The sequence below is a fragment of the Podarcis bocagei genome, assembly GCF_964188305.1.
Source record: "Podarcis bocagei genome assembly, chromosome: 2".
NCBI lineage: Eukaryota > Metazoa > Chordata > Lepidosauria > Squamata > Lacertidae > Podarcis > Podarcis bocagei.
In genome coordinates, this window is record NC_138126.1 from 101897161 (window position 1) to 101923442 (window position 26282).

General features: G+C 45.3%; 2 long non-coding RNA genes across 5 annotated transcripts in view; one reads left to right on the forward strand and one right to left on the reverse strand.

Moving 5' to 3' along the window:
* The window catches only part of LOC308582075, a 65623-nt gene that overhangs the window by 4297 nt on the left and 35044 nt on the right, over positions 1 to 26282 (forward strand). Inside the window, exon 3 of one of the 4 annotated variants that reach the window (XR_014005474.1) lies at positions 20746 to 21067. The exons of the other annotated variants lie outside the window; for them this stretch is intronic. This is a non-coding gene — a long non-coding RNA (uncharacterized lncRNA). Of the gene's footprint in view, positions 1 to 20745; positions 21068 to 26282 lie in introns of those variants that run through there. 4 annotated transcript variants of the gene reach the window in all.
* Positions 17689 to 26282, reverse strand: part of LOC308582073 — a 45120-nt gene continuing 36526 nt past the window's right edge. Inside the window, exons 3-4 of the long non-coding RNA XR_014005469.1 lie at positions 18113 to 18253; positions 17689 to 17986 (exon numbers count right to left, since the gene is read on the reverse strand). This is a non-coding gene — a long non-coding RNA (uncharacterized lncRNA). The remainder of the gene's footprint in view (positions 17987 to 18112; positions 18254 to 26282) is intronic.

Consider the following 26282-nt stretch of genomic DNA (forward strand, 5'->3'; position numbering starts at 1 on the left):
TTACTCTGGCCTACCTCACAAGGTTGTTGTAAGAATAAAATATAGGGTGAGTAATTTAGAGAACCGTGTACACTGCCCCAAGCTTAATGGAGGATTAAAAACATGCAAGAAAAATCTAATTTTGCCTTTAAGGCGTAGGATAAAGCTGTGCTAAATATAATGAATGATTTTATCTGAGGCTTCCCCCCAGTGTTTAAGATGTTACCTTCCTGGAAAGAACAACTTATTGTGCTGTCTGGGTGTGTGCATGTGAATGCCATTTGTGTGTGTTTCCCACTTGTATTGTAGTAGATTGTTCAACCATGTTTTGTGATAAGGAAGTTGCAATTCCTGAGCAAAGTACATTATTTTTCTTCCGGGAAACACACAGTACAAAGGCTCCTATCTTCTGTAGATAGGAGGGTGTGTATTGAGATTGCACTGGTATCACACACACTGCACCTATTATGTGTAACTGGTGACAACACAATTTCTCACCTCTGCTCCTTTCCATTTAATTAGTTGCTCAGCCAAACCATGTTAAGAATAATTTTATTTTATTTTGGCATTTGGAGGCAAGAAGGAAGCATTCTTTCAATTAGGTCTCCTAAGGCACTCTCAGCCGTTAGACCATCTGGTGTTAAATTCATGGAGGACAGATCTAGTGACGGCTGTAAGCCACGATAGCTAAATGGAACCTCCTTGATCAGAGGCAGTGTACCTCTGGGCAGCAACTACTGGGGTGAGACAAACAACAGCTGATGACTTCATGCCTTGCTTGTGGGCTTCCCAAAAACATGGGCTGAAACAGGATGCTGGGCTAGCAAGGCACGCTCTGTCTTCCTGTGGGTGCACGTCCCAATGCTCCAGTGCTGAAGTGCAGCATAGAAGCGCTTCCTTGTTGCCATCATTATGGGAGCTTTTTATATATGGCCATTATGTGCACACTTAGAATTCCAGAATCATAGACTTGTAGTGTTGGAAGGGACAATGATCATCTAGTCCTATTCCTTGCAATGCAGGTATCTTACACCCTTATTCAAATGTACATCCCTCTATCTATCTATCTATCTATCTATCTATCTATCTATCTAAACAGTGAACACCTACAGAGTTATATCCCCTAAAGGAAAAGCTCGTGTTATGCTTACATTACAGTATTGTGGGTAGGTGCTTCACAAAATGAATAGACATGTATTGCGGAATGGCTAAACTGGAGTTGAAACACACGTCCAGTGATTGTACAGAGAGGTCCTCAAACAAATTTCCTCGCGTAAATGCTTGAGGCTGAAATGTATTCTCAAATCCCTTGGTGCCAGGCTCAAAGGTTTCAGGAGCCAGCACAATATTTTAGGTAATACCCCTGTACACAGAGGGAAACATGGATCTTGGCTGTGGGGAAGGGCATTGTTGGATAATAAGGTGTAGAACCTGTGGTCCTCCTGCTGTTGCTGGACTACAACTCCCATAATCCTTGACCACTGACCATATCGGCTGGGTCCGGTGGGAGATGGAGCCCAGCAACATCTGGAGGGCCACAGGTTCCATACACTGATATGTGTGTGTGGCTTATTGACTTGTAGAGGTTGCTTGCAATACCACATAGTTTGTCAAAGGAGTCTTGTGTTGAAGAACCTGCTGAAACACATGAGGAGCAGAGGAACAATCAGTCTCCTTAAAGGTCCTCTTCTGCATCCCATCATTCTGGCCAGAAGCATTAGGGTACTTCCAGACAAAAACACGATCGCAAAAACTGTACTGCTCATGCACACATCCCCCTTTTTTTGGCGCACTGTTCACGTGGTATCATCATCAAATGCCTGCACATACTTAAAAAACAACAACATTTAATCCCGATTTCTCCTTACCACAGAAAAGCGTTAAGCCATCTATAGGCATATCAGAATTTTCACAGCCCAGTTCTGAAGAGCTGTTCTCTTAAGATTGCAACGCCTTAGAAACTGTAATTGCAGTAAAGTACATATGCTAGGACTTTCTTTCTTTCTTTCTTTCTTTCTTTCTTTCTTTCTTTCTTTCTTTCTTTCTTTCTTTCTTTCTTTCACCTGTGCAACACCCCTTTTGTTAGAACAGTTGTATAGTAGTATAGCTATATATCAGTCTTAAGGAAGACCTCTTAAAAAAAAAACAATGAAAAGGAAATGAATGTTCTCTCCTCCTGTTATTCCTGTGGCACTTCCTGTGGGGATTTTTATTTTAATCTGTGTTTGCACAGATACAGAATTACCTGCAGGCTCATCCTGAACAGGAAAAGGTAGCGGAGGGTGGCAGAGGGCCTAGGAAGCATTGTGTGAAAACATTTCCTCAAGGATTGCCCACCTGTATAAGTAGGAAGCACTGGAATGATTAAGACCAGATAATGGGATGGAGGAAAGTGTCCCAATTTTGTCTACAGGGAAAAAATGGATCCGAATGACCGACTTGCAACCAGTGCCACCTGTCTGAAAGCATCCGTAGTCCCTGATCCATGGAGCATGTAATGGTTTGTTCTCTGAGGTGCGTCTCCCCAGAGTTACAACTAGCAGATAGGGTGTATCATCAGTGTGTGCATGTATGTGTAACCTACGCTTCGTGGAAGAAGCCTTGCAGAAGCAATGATGGCCAGGAAACTTCGCTGCTGTGCTTGGCTGCAATCGGTTACAACATCGCACACCTCTGCCTGTGAACCAGAGGCAGTTCCTGGAACTGAGGCTTGGCAACACCAAAGTGAATCTTACATATAGCTTCAATTATTGATTAGGAGGAAGGCCTCCCCTCTCCCCAACACGCAGCGGGGGCACGCCAGGCACATAGCTTCTCCGGGATGTATTTATCACAGAAGGGAATGTTAAATCAATAAAGCAGAGCTTTGAAAAACAGCGGAGGCGCTCCACTGTCTTGCTGGACGCTGAATCTCTTCTGTGCGTGTTGGGATCCTGGAGCAGGGAAATCCCTTGAGGAGTAACCCCACGCTCACCTCTCAGCTCTTCTGAAGCAGCAGGACAGAGCACAGGGTCCCAGAGCAGGCGAGAGGCAATAGAAATTAATCTTGGAGGCTCATGCAGCCCAGAATACATAAGAAGCTTTGGTGAAGCTTCAAATTATTCATGGCTCAGACCTGAAGCTCCAAACGTACACACAGAACAGGCCTGCTGGTTTCAGAGTCAGACCCTGCTGTGCACTCCCCCCACCCCCTAGGAAAACCACGGACACAAAGCCTTGTCCGTTTTACCAGAAATCAGAGGCGGGAGAAAGTGAATGAAATGTCACTGGGCCAGGCTAGAATACAGTCATACCTCGGCTTACAGACGCTTCAGGTTGCACGTTTTTGGGTTACGCACTGCGTCGAACCCAGAAGTACTGGAATGGGTTACTTCTGGGTTTTGGCACTCGCGCATGCTCAGAAACACTAAATCGTGCTTTGCGCATGCGCAGAAGCACCGAATCGTGACCCGCGTGTGCGCAGACACGGCGCTGTGGGTTGCGAACGTGCCTCCTGCACGGATCACATTCCCAACCCGAGCGTCCACTGTAATATCTATGGGATTGTATCTCGATTCTGTTGCAAGACAGAATGAGCTCACACAAAGTTACTGGAATGAACTACCGCAAAGCAGGAAAAGCCTCTGTACACACTCCCATTTGTTCCCACTGCGCTCCCACTGATAGTTGGGAAATGGTGTACACACAAACTTTGCCACAATCCATATCTTTCCTGTATTTATCTTGTTTCTCATGAAGCACACCATTCTGATGTGTTTTCTCGCAAACCAGCTATGCTGCGAAATGAGAAAAATAATGACCAAGCTTTGTTTGAAGCTGATAATGCCCAGGAATTGAAACGAGAAAGATTCTCTCATGATTCTTCTCCCCTTTTAATGCTCTTCTGATTTTGGCCAAAGTTTTTTTTTTATCACAGCCAAATCAGCCTATGGCTTAAAACCCACTAACAGACGCAGCTTACATAGGATGTGCACATGCAGTGGATTGAAGCAATAAAATGGACTATCTATCACATCAGCCTGTGGATTGGGGACACCATTATTCACCACTCTTTCCTCGGTTTAGAATTTCCTGAAAGGAGAAAACTAGAAAATCAAATGAAAAACGTCCTTGCAATTTGCTTTCCCACTAATGGGGGGTGGGGAGGGGAGAGAGAGCTTTTCTTGCAAATAGTGGACACCAGCTTGGAGTAGTCCAGCACATTCTGTCACCTTGGGGTTCCTCCCTCTCACTCCTACCTCACTTACTGGCATGTGGGGGGAAATCCAGCCTCAGAGCCCAGCAAATTCTGCCTTCATGTTCTCTCTGCAATCTTTTTTAGCCTCTATTTATTGTCACACATGTACAGATCCCACCACAAATTAACTGGCTTAAGACACAGCTCCTTCCTTCATCACAAACTGCGGTGAGGGTATGTATAAATCTCAGACTCCACCTAGGTTTACATCCTTTCTTGTGGGCTGAGCGTTGCCAGCAAAACACTTGCACTGTACTAGTATTGAAATGAGTGGCTCATTTGAACTACTACCAGTCGTAGAATCATAGAGTTGGAAGGGATGCCAAGGGTCATCTAGTCCAGCTCTCTGCAATGAAGGAATCTCAGCGAAAGCATGCGCGACAGATGGCCATCCAACCTCTGCTTAAAAACCTCCAAGGGAGGAGAGTCCACAACCTCCAGAGGGAGACTGTTCCACAGTCGAACAGCTCTTACTGTCACAAGCTTCTTCCTGTTTAATCAGAATCTCCTTTCTTGTAACTTGAAGCCATTGGTTCAAACCCTACTGATATATACTCAGAGTCGCAAAGTGATTTCATGCTCTTTATTCAGCTCATAGTGGTGAGGAGGAATGAATGAAAGTCCCCTCAAAGTATCTGCTTTATATACATTATTTACACAATGGGCTGCACATGATTGGCTAATTCTGGAATTCTACTGTAAGCCAATCAGGTTGTGGATTCACTTATATCTGGAGCATGATTGGGTGGTTCCTGCCAACCAATCATACTGCTGCATTGTTCTAGGACCAATCAGACTGCTTCAGTTTGGATCCTATTCAACTCAGTACATAACACCTACCCTACAGAGCAGGAGAAAACGTTCTTCTGCCCCCTCTCCCACCACAACCTATTTATTGAGCATTCATCCTGATTGCCTTGCACAATGCTTATCCAGAGGCTGGATTTATCCAGTCTTTCTTAAGTATTTGTTCGGATTTGTTTGTCATACGACGATGAGCATTCATCCTGGTTTTCCTGCAGAGCGTTCACACATCTCCCTGCTAATAATTTGTTCATCTCACCCTTTTCAGTTCATTTCCCTTTCTTCCCAACCACAAAAAGTTGGGTTTGTTGTGCTTGGACAGCACGGCCCTTTCATTCAATTTAAATGCACAAACCCAAAGTTCCAGTGTGCGCCTGGAATCCCTCTGGCAAAATACCTAAGTCTTTCCCGAATTGCCTCTAGCACAGCAGTAGGCAGTTGCTACAAAAACCCCCACTCTATTTTGCCTATTGTTTTCTCTCTCCCTGCAGCAGGGCAAGCAGCGCTAGGCCTGTTTCTCTTATCCTCTAGCAAGGTGTGAAGTGCTGTGTGCTAAGGAGGAGGACTCTAGGCACCTCAGAATCTCTCTTCAGACAGTCAACGTGAATGTTGAGTTTCTGGTCCTGTGGGAGGTTGATAGAGTCTTGGGAACAAAGCAGTCTTGGGAAATTAAAAACAAATGCCCCCTGCTTTTCTCAAAAAAATGTAAATTTGCCTGGTGGGAGGAAATACTTAACTCTTCCTGTTCTCATCGATTATTTTTAAAAAATATATTTATATACCACTTTTTCCTCCAAGGAGCTCAAGAATGGGCACATGGTCCTCCTCTCCCCACTTTATCTTGACAATAACCCTGTGAGGTAGGTTTGGCCAAGAGACACTGTCTGGCCCAAGGTCACCCATTGAGCTTCATGACTGAGTAGGGATTTGAACCCTGATCTCCCAGGTTCCAGTCCACCTCTCTACTGTTACACCACACTGGCTCTCTATATCTCCTGGGTCATTTCTCCCTCTATATCTCCCTTTTAATTTACTGGGCTCTTTTGGTTGTTGTTGTTACTCTCCCTCCCCTCTTAAATCCCAAGACTGGGAGAAGTCCACTGCAGAGGAAAACGGCTGATAGATGGGGTAGTATGTGTGCATGGAAGGGGTTACATGCTCCTCCCACCTGTCACTTCTCCCCTATTAGTGCTCCCCTACCCTGCGGGTGGCGCTGTGGGTTAAACCACAGAGCCTAGGACTTGCTGATCAGAAGGCATTTCAAGTCCCCGCGACAGGGTGAGTTCCTCTTGCTCTGTCCCTGCTCCTGTCAACCTAGCAGTTTGAAAGCATGTCAAAGTGCAAGTAGATAAATAGGTACTACTCCGGCAGGAAGGTAAACGGCGTTTCCGTGCACTGCTCTCATTCGCCAGAAGCGGCTTAGCCATGCTGGCGACATGACCCAGAAGCTGTACGCCGGCTCCCTCGGCCAATAAAGCTAGATGAGTGCCACAACCCCAGAGTCGGCCATGACTGGACCTAATGGTCAGGGGTCCCTTTACCTTTACCCTGCATTGATACAAACCTTCAGAAATGCATATGTGTTTAATGCATATTTGTACGGGAGGGGGAGTGTAGTTTCACTCCAAGTCCCCCTTTTCACATTTGGCTGTAGGAGAATGCATGACTCATTGCTGGATAGCAATGGACCTGGCTTTTTCTTAATGTTGTATATTAGGAACTGAATGATTTACCGGATGCACTCTCACGAGAAATTGGGGGCAAGGTGGACTTCTCCTTGTCCTCCAGTCCAGGGACATTTGGCACCGATGTATTGTGATGCTTCTTATCCTCTATTTGTGACTCACAATGATTCAGTTTTATTATAGGCTAAAATCCTTTCTTTTGCAAGCCGGCAAATAACTCATGAAAGAGGTACAGTGGTGCCCCGCAAGACAAATGCCTCGCAAGATGAAAAACTTGCTAGATGAAAGGGTTTTGCGGTTTTTGAGCTGCTTCGCAAGACAAATTTCCCTATGGGCTTGCTTCGCAAGATGAAAACGTCTTGCAAGTTTGTTTCCTTTTTCTTAACACCGTTAATAAGTTACGACTTGACTTCGAGGAGCAACTCATAGCCTTTTTTGAGGTTTTTGGTGATTTTTGAAGCTTTTCCAAAACTTTTCCGACATCGTGCTTCGCAAGACGGAAAATTCGCTAGACGAAAAAATTCGCAGAACGAATTAATTTCGTCTTGCGAGGCACCACTGTACAAATCTTTGTGAAATGGATCTTGATTGGTTATGCACAGACTTCTTCCTGGCCATTGGCCCTTCTCCTTCCTTGCCATTGTTGGGAGCTTTGCTTCTTTCCATATTGTCACGAACTGGCATGAGAGCAGGCTGGGGATGGAGAAGGAGAGGTTGGTGTAGGAAGTATTCATGGGACAATGGAGGGTGGTGAGGGGATGGAGGTCAATGCACAGGAACCAGAGCAGCAGGACCCATGCTCTAGGAGAGGGGTCAGCAAACTTTTTCAGTCCATTGTCCCTCAGACCTTGTGGGGGGCCGGGCTATATTTTGGGAAGAGGAAAAAAAGAACGAATTCCTGTGCCCCACAAATAACCCAGAGATGCATTTTAAATAAAAGGACACATTCTACCCATGTAAAAACACACTGATTCCTGGACCGTCTGCGAGCCGAATTGAGAAGGCAATTGGGCCGGATCCAGCCCCCAGGCCTTAGTTATCCTACTCATGCTCTAGGAGGCTGAGGCTGTTTCTTTATGAGTGAACTTACTGCCTAGTAAATGCTACTACTCTTCTATCCCAACTTGAGTTCTTCCCATCTTCCCCTTCCCCCCCTACAATCCATCTAATTTATCAGAATACATACAGAGAGACATAGTTTGCATAGATTAAGAAATATATATATATAAACCCAGCCTACGATCATGGGATTAAGAAACCTGTGTCTATGGGGAAATATGGAGGAATGCATGAAAGCAATAAAACAAACATGAAATGAAATGATGTGCTAGTTTGGGCACAACCTTAAGACACTGGTTATTCCTCCCTCCTGTAGCAAATGATCTCTTTTACCCTCTGTGGTTTCCTGTCCTGCAAAGATGTTTGACTGCACCCATTTGAATGGGTGGCTTGAGCTCTATCCAGATTCTGGATCTCACCCCAAAAGGGGGTAGAATCAGCACACCACCTGTTACCCACTCCTCCTCCTTTGCTCCTAAGAGATTGAGCTAATGAGATAGCAGGTTGCACAACCTAGTCCTGCAATTTCAGGTTAATAACACAACCTGTTAGAATGGAAGCCATTCCAGGTCCACAGTGTGGATTGGGGTTGTTGTTTTTTAGTCGTTTAGTCGTGTCCGACTCTTCGTGACCCCATGGACCAGAGCACGCCAGGCACTTCTGTCTTCCACTGCCTGTTGTCTTTGTCCATGGGGTTTTCTTGGTGTGGCTTGCCAGTTCCTGCTCCAGTGGACTGGGGTACATACATGTAACCTCACAAGCAAGCAGAAGCCACTGCCTGCCTCCCAGAATTGCCCTCTCTTAGAAACCACACTGATGCAGCATACGCCTGGTTCAGGGTGGGGTGGGGGATAGGAGCACTTTAAATCTGACTAAAGGAGGTTCTGGCAGCTATGATTGAAATGCAAAATAAGCTGGGGTGTGCACATCCACAACTGCCCCCAAAGTCTGCCCAGCCAATCGGCTCAGCTCTCTGATACCAACTTTGATATTTTATCTGCCCGCAATTTTCCACTACTGAGGATAGGCATTTGTATGTTAGGTATGTGACTGGGAAAATTGGGAAAGTGGGTGAAATCTTCCTGAGATAAAGCTGGAATGTGATGCTTTTGCATTTCACCCAAGCCCATCCCTGCTGTGCTTGCATAATGTTGCTTCAGGGAAGGAGTGATCTGCCTCCAAGTATATTTTAGGTGGAGGGGCTTGTCTCTGGAAGGTGTGAAGTGATGCTCAAAGAGTGCCCTTTCCTCCCCTCTGATTAATCACCATAGCCAGATCCTAGCCGTCTTGGCTTTCCCATCCCGCCTCTCTGCTTAGACATCGAGCATTGCATTTTTCCAAGGCTGGGCAGTTTTCCGTCCTGATGTTTTTGATGAATCTGATCCGCAATAGTATGCCACCAGCTAACCTGTTCATGTGCCATTGCCGTTGCCATGGCGACCCCCTCCCACCTGCCACAACAACTTTTCCAGTAAAACCCCTGCAGAAATCTGGGCTTCCCGACAGACCCGCCCCCTGGCTGCATACTGGATGGTGGTGATGGGGGAGAGGAAGAGGATTTGTTGTTTGCTGCCTTAACCCTTTGCAGGCTGAGGTAAAGAAATGAGGTGGTTTGATCAGCTTGTGGGTGTTTAGATGATAATCCAGGAATACCAGCACTGAGCATTCATCTGGTTAAGGAAAGAAATACAGTCTCCTCAGCTGCCTTTGATTCCAGGTTTGGGATAGCGACCTTCAAGCCTCTCAGGCCTGTTTTAATCAGTTCCCTTTTCCTGGCTCACCACCCGCAGTTTTCTGGTTTGCAAAAATTAAGAATGGTGCAGATGAGTGTAAATGCAAATATAAAACTTTAGGTAAATTGGCAAACAACCAGTGTGGTTTTTGACTTCTCGGGAACAGAACAAACAAACTGCATTCTGCAGAGAACATTTCCCCAATAAAAAGAAATGAATGGCAAGTTTTTCAGGAGACAAAACCTCCTTCAATAATTTTCTTTCCTGTTCAAAGGCCTGGTGGACAATATGGGGCTTCACCAATCACACCGCCATTATAAAGTTTCAGGGTCAGGAGGATGAGTTGATTTCTGTCTTTACTTCAGCAGCCCAGTTCTGTATTGTAGCTAGTAGTCTTAGATATGCCAAACCATATCTAAGTTTAGCAAGAGGAATGACGTGCAAGTGACAAATAAGGCTGCTTGTGGTAGGGGAAAGCTTTTGATCCAGTTGTATACACTGCAATATTTCCCTTGAAGGAAACCAGTACACCAAGTGAATGGGGACGTTGTGGTGGGAGGAATGGTGCCAAAAGACAGAAGCATCTCCAGCTGCTGTTGAAGTTCTTTCTCCAAAGCCTGCCTCTTGCTGTGTCTTGTCCGGTCCAAGGGACCAATCAGAGGCAGGAGGAGGAGCTGAAGTCCCCAAGTGGGATCATGCCCATACGCTTCTGTGTTTACTTCCATGTGGCATCAGCGGTTGACGCAACCTGCCCGCCTCTGAAAAACTGATACTGTATTCTTGTTTGGTATGAATTTACCCAGTACAGATGTCAAAAGGCTGGTCCTCTGTCAGGGAAATCCCTATACGTTATGTGACAAGGATCTAAATCTAGGCAGGTAGCTTGGTTCAGCATTAAGAGAAGGTCCCCATCTCTGTTTTCGGAAAGAAGGGTGGTATGTTGGTAGAAAAAGAGGGGGAGGATTTCTGGAGGGAACTATTGGGAGTGTCCATGGACCACTGGTACCAAAATATGTGGGAAACCATCCTAGTAGAAAAATTATCATGGGGACAAACAAAGGAGGATGCTTTCACCCCAGTGTGGATCCCCTTTATTACATATGCAGGCCAACAGGACAATAACCGCCCCCTGCCCCCCACCAACATATAAATCAATATGGCTAACTTAATCCAGCAACAACAACACCTTTCACACACACAATCAAAACACACTGCAACAAATCAACCACAACCAACTGTGTCCTGGGCCCTCTGATCTCTCACTCCACAAGCAAAAATAAGACACCTATCCACACTGACAAAAAACTCCACTCATACTCTGTAAAGAACAATAGTTTACTGCAGGGGTCAGCAAACTTTTTCAGCACGGGGCCGGTCCACTGTCCCTCAGTCCTTGTGGGGGGCCAGAAATGAATGAATTCCTATGCCCCCCAAATAACCCAGAGATGCATTTTAAATAAAAGGACACATTCTACTCATGTAAAAATACACTGATTCCCAGACTGTCCACGGGCTGGATTTAGAAGGCGATTGGGCCGGATCCGGCCCCCGGGCCTTAGTTTGCCTACCCATGGTTTACTGCCTCCTTCCCCCCTTTTCCCATACCCTTTCTTTATTTCCCCCCTTCTCTTTTCCTGCTTCTCTTTCCCCCGCAACCCCACATTGCCTACAACAAAAATGTCTCAAACTGATCGTAACTGACCTGTATGAAAGATTCCATGATTTGAAAACAGAGGGGAAAATACAAGGGGAGCATTTGGTAGGTGGGGTTGCCCTGGGATCTGTCACAGTGAGCTATTCCAGTGCATTTTCTCCAGAGAGACCGCTTACCAAAGCAAGCAAAAAAAGAGCCACAGTCTTCCAAAACCCTGGCCACCCCCCCACCCCATGCTCTGGACTCCCACCTTCTCTTGTGCAATGTCCCTACAGTGCAACATCCCTGCCTTCCTCTTCCACCTAGAGCCAATGATGGTCAGAGATGTAAAGTGCTTTAATTGTTTTCTCTGCGGCCCTGGGATGAATAATTGAGAGGCCTTTGAGGAGAATTAATTAAAGCTGTTATTGACAGTAAATGGCTTTTCCTAAGATGATGGAATAAATTACAGAGCTTGTGGGGGAGGAAGAGAAGCTCTATTATGTAAGCTGCTCAGGCCCATGAAATGGGAGTGGGATGGCCTAGCACACGCAGGGCCTTTAAGGAAGGACAATTGCTTCCTGCTCCTTGTGTGCTGGTCAGCCCCAGAATGCAAAAGAAATGCCTCATAGTGAGAACAGCAGTGACAACTTGGGACACTTGAGTGTTCAGCTAGGAACAGTTGTTGCAAAATGAAATATACTCGGAGTCGAGAGTGGATTTCATGCTCTATTCAGCTCATAGTGGTGAGGAGGAACGAAAGTTCCCCCATAATGTTTGCCTTATATACATTATTTACACAATGGGCCCCACGTGATTGGCTAATTCCGTGATTCTCCTGTAGGCCAATCAGGTTGCAGATTCCCTTCCACCTGGAGCTGGATTGGGTGGCTCCTGTAGACCAATCAGACTGCTGCATTCTGGATCCTATTGTTCTAGATCCAATCAGACTGCTGCATTCTGAATCCTATTGTTCTAGGACCAATCAGACTTCTGCATTCTGAATCCTATTGTTCCAGGACCAATCAGACTTCTGCCTTTTGGATCCTATTCAACTCAGTACATAACACAAAACTAGCCAGAAAATGTAAGGGATGGGGCAGTACAAAAGAACCACGCAGCTTTTGGGTCCTGTTCACTCCAGAGACCTTTAGACATTGAGGCAATGTCCTTGAAAGCAATGTGTTTATTTATTCACTGAAACTAGGTGCTGCAAAGCACGGTAAGTCACTGGGTGCAAAACATCTCTTTGGTTCACTAATGTTTTGGTCTATCAGTGTTTCTATTCTGCTACTTTGGGCATGATGTGAATTGCTCTCTTCAAGTCCCTGCTTGGATTATCTGTTGTGGGTGTCCGAGGCATTTGGTCTACACGATTTTCAAGGCCTTTCTGTGGTAGTGGCCCAAAGGGCCACAATAAATGTGATAATGTGTATCCCTGTAAATCCTTGAGTGTGCTTCTAATATAGAAGTTATGGTAGCCTGTTACTTTATGAAACTGATGTTTTTGCAAGTTGCTGCCCCCCATTGGGGCAGAAATACAGCTAATATGTGAATAACAAAGATATAGCTCAAAGCTGGAACATAAGTTGCTACATGGTGCAAATGGCTACACGTAACACAGGTTCCCAACATGCACACTAACACAATGTAACAGAACACAGTGGGAATCAGAACTTAATCAGCAGAAATTGCTAGTGCTTATTGTGCATGTGTATTAAACATGAAATGAGGTAATGATGTATATGATTGGTGAAAATTGAAATGCTTTCTTTGAAACTTTATAAATACCACTACCTGGACCACCGGGCAGGGTTGCAGTTTTGCGGAACGATCTGACTGTAACCTATTGCTTTGCAGCAAACAACGTTGGACTCCTACCTAACTCCTCACGTTTCTGAGTTTTATTGGCATAAACTCAGGAGATAAGCCATTTTGGCTTACAGCATTTCCAGTTCTGTAGTTTTATGCATTGTTGTAGGCCAGCTGACATGCTGGTGATGATTTATAAACCTCCTGGCATAAATAAACTACAAACTGATCCCTTCCTTATAGAACAGGAGCTTCTGGAGTATAATGCACCATCTCTGTCAACTCCCTGTTTCTTGATAGCTCACTAAGAACTTGAGGTTTGGAATTGTTATTGGCAAGCATTTCACTTTTATACTCTCTAAAAGTAGACATGTGTTTCTGTGTGAGTCCCTGTTCTGGAGATGCTTCCTGACTGGCAGGAGGCACACCCATAAGTATAACTCATAGAGAGGCACAACAGACAATCTCTTCTTGATGCGGGAAATTCTGCTGCATCTCTACATCAGGTAAGATTGGTACAGTCAATCCTATTCAGAGTATAGAGGGGGCAGAATTATTTTTCTCAAAGGGAAGAGAACTGGAAATTTGTGTGGTCAGTGAAAAATTCTAAGGCAGTGACTGCAGACTGAGCAGGTAACAGTGTGGCAGTATGGAAACGTGTGTTAAAAAGTATTATGCACTTTAATTGAGGAAGTCCTTCATATCAGGTAGCTCAAATAGCCAAGTAGCTAGTGTTAGAAGCTGATGGGAATTATTTTCTGAGGTAAAGTCTAATACTGGGCTCCCCCCTCCCCCACAGCAGTTCTTGAGCTACTGTTATGCTCATTTCTTTCCCACACACCAGCAGAAAATGGGGTTTTTCTCCTGTTCCATAGGTTTGCCAAGAAAGGCTTGTGCTTCTCAGTAGAGTACAGCAGACAGCGCTTGTTACGGAGCCTGAGGCCTGGCGCTTCTTGCCAGTGGTCTGACTGTTCCATTTGATCGATGAAAGCAGCTTTTCTGAGAAACAAACATGAGAGCTTCTCAAGGGGCATTATTACAGCATGGTCACATCCCCCTCCCCTCCACTCCTTACGCCCCTGTTCTTGGCTTTTGCTAGATAACAAATGCCTTTAAATGCTTTGTGCTACACAGTGATACTAGAGGTCTTCAACTGGTTTAATTGGAAATAATGTCACTGAAGAAACCTATACAGTGGTACCTCGGGTTAAGTACTTAATTCGTTCCGGAGGTCCGTACTTAACCTGAAACTGTTCTTAACCTGAAGCACCACTTTAGCTAATGGGGCCTCCCACTGCTGCCGTGTCGCCGGAGCACGATTTCTGTTCTCATCCTGAAGCAAAGTTCTGAACCCGATATACTATTTCTGGCTTAGCGGAGTCTGAAACCTGAAGCATATGTAACCTGAGGTACCACTGTATACTGCTCTATATACTCTCAGCACTCTATATACTCTCAGCACCTTAGCAACAAACTAAAAAATCAAAGCGGTTTTGAAACGTTTAAATCGACACTTTGCATGCCATGGTCCGTTTAGTTCTCAGTTCGCTCAGAGTTGTCATGGAAGGAACTGAACTTATGCATCTTCTGATCTAGTCAGGACAGGGACTGTGTGCGCACTGAAAGCACATTCCTTCCCTCAGAAAATCCTGGGAACCAGAGCTCATGGAGCAACAATTTCCGGAACCCTTAGCAAACTACAGTTCCCAAGGTTCTCTGCAGGAGTGGGGAGGGGAGTCTTGTGCTTTCTATGTTTGCCGTGTACACAGATAACTGTTTTCTTAGGAAGCTCCAGGCTTGAGATGGGCCTGTCCCTTTCACGCAGCAGCCATCCCTGTAGGAAAGACGCAAGGAACCCAGATTGTCCCCTGATCTTCTCGTCCCACTTGAACGTCTCACCGGCCTCAGAAGCTTCTCCCATTCTCCCTGGTGCTGTTCGGAGGCCCAGGCTTGGAATGTGAGGAGAACGGCCACACATCTCTACCGAGCCCAGACAAGGATTTCCTTTCTTGCTGGCCAGGCTGTTTGTCTTGTTCTTTTGCCAGCCATTAATGAGCTCTGACAGGCCCAGCCATCAGTTTCCTATAAATCAGCCCGGTGTTAATGGGTAGGGAGCACAGCCTACAAAGCCCCTTGCTGGTAATTGCTTTGAAAATGAAGCAGCTGAGTCAGGAGGCTGAGCCCCTGAAAGAAAACACCCATGGAAAGGGGTTTTCTGTTCTATGGGGGCCACCTGGCTATGGGGGAGTGTGGGTCCTGTGGAGGCAACAGACAAAGAAGGGTGAGGGAGCGAGTGCGATTCTTACCCCCACAAAACTCCTTGCGCCATTTCTGCTTTTTAGCTTTCATTGAGTGCCAGCATGGCGCATGGTGCGCAGTGATGCTGAAAAAAAGGGAGGGCATTTCTCTGGAATGTGGTAGTCGAGAGATCCGCTCTCGCACCTCACACGTGAAGTTGTAATCTTACAGTAAGCCTGGCCTAGGCCAAGCATTTAGGCTCCGAAAGCCAAACAAAAGCTGTGGGAGAGCAGCTGGCAGCAGCCAGGGCTACATTAAATCCACATCATCCCCAAGGCAAGTCACCACGAGTTGATCCCGCGAGGCCAATCCTCGGAGCCTGCATCTGGTAAAGAGGAGGGGGAGCTGTCTTTTCCTGGAAATGGGTCTACAGGGATCATGCCAAACCTCCTAGATTCCAGTAAGGGCAAATAAGTGAAGTGACTTTTTTTTCCTTTCCGAAAGGCGACATGCTTCAAATCCATCTCAGTTACACGTTCACATCAGCCCCATTTTGAGCACATTCCTCTTCCACCATCCTTTACTTTGCCCCACTCTTTAGCCTAGTCTCTCTGTCAAGAGATAGTTACAGGTAGGTAGCCACGTTGGTCTGCCGTAGTCGAAACAAAATAATTTCCCCCCCTTCCAGTAGCACCTTAGAGATCACCTAAGTTTGTTATTGGTATGAGCTTTTATGTGCATGCACACTTCTTCAGATACACTGAAACAGAAGTCACCAGGCCCTTATATATAGTGAGAGGGTGGGGAGGGGTATAACTCAGAAGGGAGGTGGGAATGGGTGATTGGCTGATAGGTGTGGTAAACCCGTTGACGACTGTTAAGGACAGAAATTGGTCTTACAGGAAAAAGCAAGGGGTGAGATGGCTAAAAATAGCTTTATCATGTATAATGAGATAAGAATCCAATGTCTCTATTCAGAGCAGGTCTCTCCATGGTTTTAACTTACTTTTAATTTGCAATTGGTCTTACTTTTTCTTTTTAACTTACTTTTAACATGCAATTGGTCTTACAGGAAAAAGCAAGTTAAAAGTAAGTTAAAACCATGGAGAGACCTTTTGTCAAGAGATAGTGTCGGTAACAATGGGCAGCGTTGGGATTTTGTGGAGTTCAAACCAGCAATCTCTGGATTTAGTGCCATGATGATGGTGAGGTAATCAAGACTGTGCAGTTAGGGAAAAATAAAGAGTGCTGCTCTTGGATGCCCTGGGATGGATCCTCCTCTTTCCAATCCAGATAGCTCCCATGGTTATCCCTGCACTGTGCTTAAACATTTCCAGGCCAGGCTTCGCTTCTTGCCCAAGGAATTTACTTAGCACCATAGAATTGTAGAGTTGGAAGGGACCACAAGGGTTATCTAGTGACCCCCTGCAATGCAGGAATCTTTGTCCAATTTGGGGCTCGAACCTACAACCCTTATATTAAGAGTTTCATGCGGTGTTGACTGACACAGTTCACTTGCCTGGTATATTCCCAGCTCCCTTGGATGAGCTTTCTGGCTCCTCCTGGCTTCTGCTGTCATTTTTTCCATGGTACTGATCACCATTTCAAGGCTGCATTCCCAGTTCCACAGCTCCGTTTTTTCAATTCCTCTTCCTTCCACCCTGGCTGCCCCACAGCTTTGCCCTAGCTCAGCTCTCTCTTCTTTTGGAACTGACATCTCCATTCCTCTGACAGCAGGAGATGCTTCCCTACAGAGAGCTGCTGGCATTGTCTGATTGTTTATTTTGTTTATTAAAACATTTATATCCCTCTGTATCATTAAAAAATATATCACAGAGGTTTACAACAATTTAAAAACATGAAACAATGAAATAATAAAAAGTTAAAAGCAAGTTAAAAGCAAAAAGAAATTAAAAACAAACATGAATAGACAGTCTTAATTGACTGCATAGGTCTGGCGGAACAGAATAGTTTAGTAGATGATTAAAAGTTGGCACAGAAGGCACTTTCTGCATTGTTGTTCTTCCTCTTCCAGTGATGTCCGGTTTGTCTTCTGAGGACTCCATGCTACCAGCTCAAGACGAGGCAGCACACAACATAGTTGGATTCAACATAAAATTAAGATCTTCAGCACACTGATTTCTCCTTCAATGGAATGTTTCCTCACTCTCCTCCCACTGTGCCCACAATCTGTTCTGGGTGATGCAAGGTATGTGAGAGATGAGGAAGGGGGAAATCCTGCTACACTAATGTTAATTCTTGCACTAGTGCAAGAATTTAGTTGAATATAGCCCAAACCTTTTAAAAAACAGAAGAAGTACCTGCCAATGGCTCATCTACAGCAACAGTCGATCTTTTAGGTTGTACTAAAGCACATATTCATTTAACTGCAATTGTGAGGTTACTCTCAGGACTTTTCCGGAATTGTTTAGAAATCTTTGAAACCAGCAAATCTTCAGATCAGCTGTTCCCCCATCTCTTCTTGAAATAATGGTGACAGGAAGACAGTTGTTTTTTAAGGCCAGTTTTTAATGTTGTAAATCTCTTCATTTAAGCACTATTTTGCTTAAATACAGAAAGCATTTTAGTGCTCATTAAAAGACTGATATTAAACAGTTGATAAAACGGTAGCTGCCAGAGAGTTAATATAGAAGGTGTGCCCGATGTGGCTATAGACTTGCTCGCTGGATATGTCACTGCACAGGTCTCAACCACACCTCTAGGAAATAATGGAAAAAGCAATGCCAAGGGGACCTACAGCTGCAGAGTTAGTGCCACCGTTCAAAAAAGCTGGATTTTCTGTAGTCTGAAAAGACAAAAGAACCCTGGGGAAAGCACTGGATAACAACAGCATGCAGATGCTCCATAAAATCAGAATGAACAAAGTATGGCTATTCCACATTAAATACCTAGTGTATCTCTGGTGTCTCACCACTGATATAGGCCAGGAATGGAGTGCCTGTAGCCCTCCAGATGCTGTTTGCTTCCAGCTCCCATCAGCCTCAGTCAACATGATGAATGGTCAGGAATTCAGGCAGCTGCAGGCTAGTAACATCTTGAGAATCACAGGTTCCTGGCATAAGCAAAACAGTTTTGGTTGGGACTGGGTGTCTTCTCCACTCATGACTGTCAGCAGACTGTCAGATTGTGTGGTTGGTGGCTTGGGGGGTGGGGGCTGCTGAGAAATATGTGAGAGAAACAAGAATAACCCAAGTGCAAAGCACACTCACAATACCTTCAGACATTTTCCACTCGGCTAAGAAATGCCCTTGCTCGGCTGCAGCATGGTGACCAGGTGTTATTCAAGAAGTGAAAGGTCTGTTGTCTCACACCTTTAGGATGCAGTTGCTTCTGTTGCAGAAGCAGAACTGACACCTCACAGAGGAAACCCTCAGGGCGTGGGCTCAGGCTTACCGCAGTAGCAGCATTTAGCAACCGTGGAACCCTCTAACCCACAGCTTGGTGTCATATCTGACCTCGTGCGCGCACGAGGTGCAGACACACAGAGACACACCAGGGCTTCTGGAAGAGAGGCAAACATTGTATAGTTATGAGAGGTTACGTTTTCCTTCCAATTTATGTGCAAGCTCACTGCCAGCACTGCCAAGATGGGACAGCCCTTGAAGGAAGAGAGCGGTTCTTACTATTCACTTCCTTTCTGTTTCATGCAGCAACTCTGATCCTTTCATTACAGCGCCTGTAGAAACTCTAGATCAGTAGTGACCAATCTTTCCAGTCAGCGTGCACTAAATAAAGTCCAGAGTATAAGGTGGTGGCACTCTTAAATCAAATATGTTACCTACATTCTCCCCCTGTATATGGTACATTTTCATTTCTGGTCTAGTGAGCTACGGAGCAGGTAGTTCAGCAACGCAGCCAGGAGAGGAAGGTGGCAGGCTCTCTTGTTCCCATTCAGGCTTGTAAATCTCTCGCTGCCTATGCCATCCCTCATCTGCTGTGATCAGCAGGCTTCCATCTTCATTTCACAACAGCAGAGGTGAAGGATGGCCAAGAGACCCTGTAGAGCAGGAGCAGCTAACACTTGACTTTTCAGATGTTGTTGGACTATAACTCCCATCATCCCTGACTGCTGGTCCTGCTGGCTGGGGCTGATGGGATTTGGAGTCCAACAACATCCAGAGGGCCACAAGTTAGCTACTTCTCAAGCAGAGGGGGAAAGCAGCTGGTGGTGTAGCATATTCTAAACTGCACTTACAGTCTCTATATGTGGGTGGGACCTGATCATTTGGAAATGATCACATGCCGCATTAATCAATTCTGACATAAGGAAAAACAGCTGGCATATTGTTGCATCTCTGCCAACTGTATGTTAGTAGTTCAGTAATTCCATCTCGCTATGTACGCTTGTTGCTTCATGTTTTGTCTGTCCCAAATATGAGCCCAGTGCTGTTCTTCCAATGTGCTTCGTTTGCTGGTACTGTTTTGAAACTCTGAAATAGATCGTGTGGGAGCCAGATATGCTGACATATCAATACCACCATGTGACTTATACAACCTGCTTCCCTGTCCGCTCTGATCAGCTCTTCTCTAACTTAACATAAGGCAAATGCAACTTTCCCTCCCAAACAAATGTTGGGCATTTTTCCAGTGTCAGGATAACCTGATTGCAGGCTACTTTCCAAATTGTAGGTTCATAATAATGTCCTTGCATTTTTTCCTCTGCTCAGGTGAATGCTGATCACTCCACACACACACACACACACACACACACACACACACGCGTGCAATGCCTTGTAATTCAGAGATGTCTAATCTCTGTAACTCTGTTATCCAAAGAGCAGACAGGCGCCTGTTCGTGTATTTTGCCAGGCAAACTGGCTGTCTCATGAATGTTTAAACTCTATAATAAAGTTGCAGAGATCAGGTTTCCACATGTCAAGGCTCCTGCTTGAAGGAAAGAAGGAGCAGGGCAGTTTAAAAAGCAAGGCTCTAGGATCCTCCACATGGCTCTCATCCTCCCTTTTACTATGTTGTGCCTGGGCTCAGTGGGAAAAGGAGTACTGCCACCTGCACTTCCATTGATCATTTTCAAAATAATATTCAAGAAGGCTCACGGTCTTCTTTTATTTGCCAGGAAGGTGGCATTGTGGCCAAGATTGAGGGTATGTGCATCAACGGGCCACTAGGTGGAGACGAGAGTTTAAGTTACTGCTAAGTGGAAAAAACTTTGAGGTCCTTGCCGGTACTGTACGGAACCAAATGAAACAAGATTGGTTGGGGAGTTTTTTTTTTAACATAGAAGATGGAACTAATGATTTTCATTCAGTGGTCTAGAGAGCCAGTGTGATCTGGTAGAGAATGTATTGGGCTTGGACTGGGCTTCATATATGGCTCTCCAGGTGTCAGTGGCGGGCTCTGCTAGGGCACTACGGCCCTGCAAGAATGCCGAGTGCTGACACCAGCCCTGCTGTGGGTTTCTGCACATCACAGAAATGCCCAGATACACATATCCCTTTGTGTCCCGTGTTTGCTGCTTAGTTTGTGGCATACTGGCTGCACAATACAATGCCAAATATATCTCCTCTTTACTGTATGCTCTTCCAGGGTCAAGCACATTTCCCTCCTTGTCACTTTCTGGTGGGAAATGGAGCATTCTCCTAGATCATGTGAAAAAGCACCTTCCTCACACTTCCCTATTGTGGAGGCACTGGAGCAGAACGTCTTCATTATGCAAATGTCACATGATCACTCTTTTTTGGTTTTGGACTGGTAAAACCTTAGTTCCTCCCAATTTCGACTTCCAGTCTGTGGTCACACCGTGTTAGCATTTGGCAATAGTCTGCCTCAGTTTTTTATGACTTTTATGCTGTCAGTTCTCTGTACTTGTCCCAAATGGTTGGTAGATGTGCATTTGGCTCGCACCACTCTTGAGCATCCTTTCTGAATTTCCCCTGGTCTTGCTGCATAAAATACCAACCTCTCATCTAAAACTATCTCTTTGCTTTCCTTTGACTCCATCTGATCATTCGTCCCAAGCTTCCTCTCCCAAAGGCACAGGTGCTCTGAGGACCAAATGAGATGTATCATTTGGGATTTTGTGGTTGAATCTCCCACAGTTTGCAAAGGCAGCTGAGGGTAATGGCACTGCTGAATTGAACCAGGGTTGTGGCATTGGGGAGGGGGAAAATAACTCTCCCCACCATGCCAGTTTCATGATCTGAATTTCTTTCCCCATCCTAGTGGCTATTTGCTCTGGGAGGAAAACCTGCAGGTGTTCTTTTTCCCCATAGAGCAAAACATGCAAGGTAAATATATATCCCCTTCTTAATTCAGTGCCTATTTTCCCAGCCACTGAACCCAGAAAGTCCTGTCCTCTCCCAGTTGTCTGGATTTTAATTTTTCTCCTGATGTCCAAAGTCACTACCCTTTTAGCTTCCACCATTAGGTCAGGCCAGGGTTGAAAATGAAATACCCTTATTCAGGGGTGTGGGTGGGTGCTGTTCCTACAGTTGAAGAAGTTCTTCTGACTCTAAAAGGGGATGTTGTGGCTTTGCTCTGCAAGGAGATCTTCCACGACATGCCCACCAGGCAGACAAGGCTGACGTAGCATGACCAACAGATTTGTAAAACGAATGCTGGGAATGTACAAGGCTTTTAGGGAAAACCCTGGCTTCCAGTGATTCTCTGAAAGTGCTTTCCAAGTCTAGGCCTGTGGTGGACTTTCCATAAAAGATGCGAGAGCAGTACACAGCCAACACTTGTGTCAGGGTTGAACTCCAAATAATGAGTTCAAAAGAACAAAGTTGTGGCATAGACCCTTCCAACATAAATTATAGCAAATAATGTTGGCGGTATTTAACGCCCACAGAATCTCCATATATAATACCAATATAATTCCCAGGTGGCTGAGCCCATGGTTCAGTGCTACTCTCTGCTAAGGACCAAAGAAAGCTGTATGTTCCTTCCTTCTCTTTGCTGTGGCCCCCACCCCTTCATAGATTGGAGAAAAATATTTGCCACATTGGTTGAATCTAAAAGGCATGGAACCTACTAGCCCACCCTGTTCTGCTATGGGTTCTCACAGGCCTCCCTGCCACTCCCTATACTTTTCATCCCTGGAAGGGAAGACACAGTCATATGATGGGTCCTGTGTAGTTTCTACCTTGGTCAAATGTTCCTTTTGCAGTTTCTCTACTGGGGAAGCCCATCACCTTCTTGGAAGCTGAGTGGCAAAGGCCTACCGGCAAAGGGGATCAGGTGCGGATTTCTAAACATTGCCTAGTGACGTACATGTGCAAATGGCCCCAAACTGATACGAAGGCAGAATTCTAGGTCTTACCTGAGGGCTTATCCACACTTCTGCTCTTCCCAGGCATGGCCCATGCTTTAAAGCTCCATGCCCAAGCACACACACCCTTTTTGTCCCAAGCTTTCCCTGTGAAAACCCGCTCTTTCAACTTAAAATGTCAATCCATGGAAAACCTGAATCGAGAGCATAAAAGTTTTCCAGATCATCACCATCATTTAAATTTGTATACTGCCCTATGCCTGTAGATTTCAGGGTGGTTCACAACGTAATTATCACACATACCCAAACCAAGCAGCAATGTGTAGGAAGTTAATCATTCTTTCTGCACAGATTATTTACATGAGCAAGCCATTCCAACCATGCCCCTACCTGTTCTACATCTGATGTCACAAGTGATGTCAGGTATAGGTTAGGTGGGTGTGGTTGGGGAAAACAGCCTGATGAGCCCAGCAGGGAGCCCTGGTAGATCAAATTTGGCCCGGGGGTGGGACTGCAGTTCTCCATCCTTTACCATGGGGCAAGCCTGAGCTTCAGCATCTCCCTATGCTATGAATGTAATGTTGCAGCCGGCCTGTGCAGTTCAATTCAAGCAGATTCTTATACACTTTCTCATATCAGGGAATCTGGAGCGTAGAAGCCTTTCATTATAGAAATTCTTGCTTAGCTGTAACAAAACAGCTCTTTGAGGATCAGACTAAGAGTACAACGGCAAAGTACAGACTTGGTAGATGCAAAAAAATGCTCTGCTTTTTTCTTAATGTATTTTTCTTAAAGATTTTCTTGATTTACAAAGGTATGTGTAATGTCTCTAACTCGTATTCCCCCCCCCACGTAACAATTATTATTATTATTTTTTACAAATTGGTTTCATTTGTTGATACATTAGGAAGAATAGGGGGAAAGAGGTGGAGGGGGGGAAATATGAGTGGGGGTGGGGTGGTGATGTTTCTGTTTTACTTAATATATGTGGGGGTTTGTGTCAGCATTGCTTGTGCAGGTTCTCTGCTGTTCACTTGTGTTTCTTTGGTGGTGAGAGAGGTTGGGGTTGGCCTAGGGTGTGGCTGTTCATTTGTGGTTGGCTGTGGTGGTCTTTGTTTTCATGTGTGAGTGTGGTGGGTGGGTGTTTTGGATCAGGTTAGCCATATTGATTTGTATGCTGTTGGTGGATTTTTGTCATTGTCTTGTTGGGCTGTGTATGTGATAAAGGGGAACCATACCGGGGTGAAGGTGTCTTCTTCTATTTGTCCCCGTGTCAGTTTCAGTTTATTGGTTAATTTTTCTAGTAAGGCTGTTTCCCATACCATTTTGAACCACTGGTCCATAGATGCTCTGCTTTTGAAGAATACCAAGCCAACTCTGGAACCAGTACTTGCCCAATGGAAAGCTTTGAGAAATGCTACACAGGGAAGGACTGTGCCAAAAATAAAGGGGTTTGGCTCCTTAGGAATGCCAGTTTAGCTGGGCATCTAAATAGCTCACCTTTATTACTGGGATTATTGAACCCACAGCAGAATAGCTAAGTGACTTGTTAGCTACTTTTGAATACAGAGCAGTAGGACTTACAGTATTTTGGCTGGAAGGCTCAAGGCAAGAATGTGGAATGAGATGTCATAGTTTATTCAGAATCCCCTTGGATCAAACTTCGCTTTAACCAAACAATTTGATTTAATAACATAATATACACTGTAGCCAATTTAAATTATCAAGAAAGCCTGGTCTAATTTCTGAACTTGCCCAGCTACTAAATGGGCAGGTAGCTTCTCTTACATGCTGCAGCAATAAAAAAGGTAAAGGTAAAGGATCCCTGGACGGTTAAGTCCAGTCAAAGGGGTTGCAGCTCTCATCTAGCTTTCAGGCTGAGGGAGCTGGTGTTTTTCCACAGACAGCATTTCCATGTCATGTGGCTAGCATGACTAAACTGCTTCTGGCGCAACTGAACACCGTGACAGAAACCAGAGTGCACAGAAACACCATTTACCTTCCCGCCACAGCAGTACCTATTAATCTACTTGCACTGGTGTGCTTTCAAACTGCTAGGTAGGCAGGAACTGGGACAGAGCAACAGGAGCTCACCCAGTTGAGTGGATTTGAACCGCCAACCTTCTGATCAGCAAGCCCAAGAGGCTCAGTGGTTTAGACCACAGCACCACCCACATCCCTATTGCTGCAGCAATAGTTGGGTCTTGAACCAGTAGTCACTCTTTCTACCTTCTTGGAAGATGAACAGCATGAAGCTTGTAGGGCTCCACCAGCTAACTTCAGCGGAAGGCCCAGAGCACAGGAGTTGGCTATAGCTCGGCATTTGTAAATATTTTCCCTTGGCCTAAAATGCATCAGGATGTTGGCTGGGGTGAAACAAAGGACAATATAGATTGCCCATTCAGGAAGAGGAAGGATGGCAGGAAGGCACATGGAGGGCCTTGGGCTGCAACAAAAGGTCAAACTTTACCACTTTAGGCATTTTCTACCATTTAACCCTGAACTCCCCAACTCTCTGTTAACATCTAGGGTAAATGATAATTGGATAGATTCAGGCTGGCATCTCTTATAGAAAAGAGTCAATTGCATCTGCCTATTAGCTAACTTATAGTGGGTGGTGCTGTGGCGCTGTGGCGCTATTAGCTAACTTATAGTGGGTGGCGCTATGGTCTAAACCACAGAGCCTAGGGCTTGCCGATCAGAAGGATGGTAGTTTGAATCCCCGCGACGGGGTGAGCGCTCCTGTAGGAGTGCAAATATCCAGAGTGTGGGGTCAGGTGGGATTACTATGAGGAATTATAAAATATGCATCAAGCCATTGTGTCCACGATGAATGCATTGTGTTGACTGGGTTTGATACATTGACAATAGTTTCTGATCAAATCCCACAACCCTCTGCATCTCTGGCCATTTTCTCTACTGCCCATCTCTCTTGCTTCACAAGTCATGTACACAGCCCAGTTGCTCGCCAGGCAGGCTCTTGGGTCATCAAAGACATCTTTGATGTAGCTTTTCTGATATGTTAATCTTAAAATGTTAATCTTAGGGCCAGGAAACAGATCTCACATGAAGGTGATAATGATCACTGTCCTCCTGGCCATCCTTCTTATCATGTATATTGCTTGTTTATCACCTCCAGGGTTGCCAAATGTACTCCTTTGTAGTTCTGTTCTTTGTTTACACCATGCTTAATTACCGTATTTTTTGCACCATAACACTCACTTTTTTCCTCCTAAAAAGTAAGGGGAAATGTCTGTGCGTGTTATGGAGGGAATGCCTACGGGTGGCATGCCTACGGATTTTCCTCTTCTAAAAACTACGTGCGTGTTATGGTCGGGTGCGTGTTATAGAGCAAAAAATATGGTAGTTTTGGTAGTTTAACTTTCTCCCCACATGGGGTTTGTTGAAATGCTTAGAAGAAATATGATTGGGTCTTACAAACACTCTGTAAAAAGTTCTTTTGTGAATAAAACGACCTGGGCCGAGGGAGAGAGAGAGAGAGAGAGAGAGAGAGAGAGAGAGAGAGAGAGAGAGATTATACGCACCCTTCCCAGAATCTTGCTGGTTCAAGCCTCTGTTTGTATTCTTATTAATCAGAGTTCAATCCTTCCTTTACTTTGTGAATGCCTCACGCCCGTTGTTCGGTCCCAGCTCCTGCCCACCTAGCAGTTCGAAATCACATCAAGTGCAAGTAGATAAATAGGTACCGCTCCGGTGGGAAGGTATACAGCGTTTCTGTGTGCTGCTCTGGTTCGCCAGAAGCAGATTAGTCATGCTGGCCACATGACACGGAAGCTGTCTGCGGACAAACACCGGCTCCCTCGGCCAGTAAAGCGAGATGAGCGCGCAACCC